This window comes from Bos indicus, chromosome 15 (genome assembly GCF_029378745.1).
Source record: "Bos indicus isolate NIAB-ARS_2022 breed Sahiwal x Tharparkar chromosome 15, NIAB-ARS_B.indTharparkar_mat_pri_1.0, whole genome shotgun sequence".
Classification (NCBI taxonomy): domain Eukaryota; kingdom Metazoa; phylum Chordata; class Mammalia; order Artiodactyla; family Bovidae; genus Bos; species Bos indicus.
The window spans coordinates 32,310,629-32,312,939 of record NC_091774.1 but is presented as its reverse complement, the minus strand read 5'-3'; positions in this window follow the sequence as shown (position 1 = coordinate 32,312,939).

The following is a 2,311-nucleotide window of genomic DNA, read 5'->3' as shown; positions in this document are numbered from 1 at the left end:
GTCATTAAAAACATTTGAATATGGTTTTAAAGATGGTACATCTTAAAATAAATCAATTTGTTTGATAGATCCTTATTACAGAAAATTTAGATATAGAAAAGAGAAGAAATTATCAGTCATTGGTAATCCCACCATCATTAGCATTCTGGCCTTTTTTCATTCTATGTGCATATAAATGCATGACAAAATCCAAACTGGAGTATAAATAAAATCTTTTTTACTTCCATTTCCCTCTCAACCTTACATAATAAGCATTTCCCATAATTTACATATTCTTTGAGAATAATATTTCAAAAGCTTTGAACAGGTTCTAGAACTTATATAGTAAGTGCTTAACAAATGGTAACTATTCCTATTTATCATAAAATATCTCACTGAATGAAAGGACTGTAATTTATTTTACCTTTCTGATTGTGATGAAAATTTAGTTTGCTTCCCCCTCATTATTATAAGAAATTGTACCAAGAACTTTTTGTAACTAAAGTTTCACATTAATTTCTCAGGATAGATTCTTGCTAAGGAATTTCTGGATCAAAGCTTAGGCCATTTTAAGCTTGTTATTTCAAATGCAAGCTTATTTGTATTTCAAATACAAGGGCTTCTCTGGTGGCTCAGATGGTAAGACTCCACCTGCCATGCAGGAGAGCTGGGTTTACTCCCCCGGTTGTGACGATCCCCTGGAGGAAGGCATGGCAACCCACTCCAGTATTCTTGCCTGGAGAATCCCTATGGACAGAGAAGCTTAGGGGGCTACAGCCCATGGAGTCGAAAAGAGTCAGACATGACTGAGTGACTGAACACATTTCAAATACATGTCACTAAATTGCTTTCCTAGAATGGGTGTACCTGTTTAAATTCTTACAGTGGTGTAGGAGAGGGTCCATTTCTTCCCACACTGAACTTGGGTGATCCTTTGACTTTGGCAAGCAGCGTTTTATTTAAAACACAGCCTGAATGACCCAGGAGCTTCTCATGCATGGAAAGACTCAGCAGGAAGGCAACTTGGCCTTGACATAATGTCAGTGAGATCTGGGAATTACCTCTTCGGGTACACAGTTCTGAGCTACCACCATCCTGCCCTAATCTGGTGCTTGTTCTATATCCCTGAGAACGCTTGCACTTCTCTTTATGTAATTTTCACCCCACTGGTGAGGGCTCATTTAGCGTCCATCCTCCCTGCTGGACTGTAAGCTTCATGAGACCAGCTCTCTTTCATAACATTAAGGTCTAGCCCAGAACCTGGTCCCTGACACACAGTCAGTATTTGTGAATGGATGAACTGCAGCTGTACGTCAGCATGCCCTAAATTAAGAGCTCTGAGCTGAATCATCCTCTTGTGGCTGTCTGTGTTTAAAAATGGAAAAAGCATTTCTTATATATGGTTAAACAAAAAAGCAAGTTGCAAACATTGTGTGCTTTATGATATATCAGTTTTGTAGGATGGAGGAAGAAGTAGGGAGAGACAGAGATGAAGAGATCTTCAGAGGAGGGGAGACCCAGAGTGTTACCAAAAGTGGGGTCCAGCTGCTCACCATGCTAGAGCCAATAAAATGCCCAAGTGACACTCAGCGCCCACAAATGGTCCTCAAGGTCAGACAACATCAGAACCAACTGGCAAGAATGCCTAATAGTACTTTGTGCTCAAAAGAGAGGTTTCCCTGAGTGCACATCCAAGGACTTACTCAGTCCTGGAGCTCATCAGCTTGTCCAGATTCATGTTTCCATTCCACCAAGGAAAAGCATACATTGGCAGCCACTGCTCAGCAGGGGAGAAACAGACAATCCCCGAAACAAATGGTTTTGGCAGCTGCTAGGAATGTCCCCCGGGAGAAGGCAATGGCAACCCACTCCAGTACTCTTGCCTGGAAAATCCCATGGACAGAGGAGCTGGTAGGCTGCAATCCATGGGGTCGTGAAGAGTCGGACATGACTGAGCGACTCCACTTTTCACTTTCATGTATTGGAGAAGGAAATGGCAAGCCACTCCAGTGTTCTTGCCTGGAGAATCCCAGGGGCGGGGGAGTCTGGTGGGCTGCCATCTATGGGGTCACACAGAGGAGGACACGACTGAAGCGACTTAGCAGCAGTAGCAGGAATGTCCCCCAAATCCCCCTCTCGAGGCCAGAGAAGCACAAACAGCAGGATCATCACCACCATCCCCGCACATCACCATGGCCAATGGCTCTTCTTGGGCAAATCCCGGGATCCAGCTGTCTCGAGAGGGCAGCCTCACGCTGGGCACCAAAAACCTGTTAGCAAAAGTGGAGTCCAGCTGCTCCCTGTTCTAAAGCCAATAAAGAGGCCAAGCTGG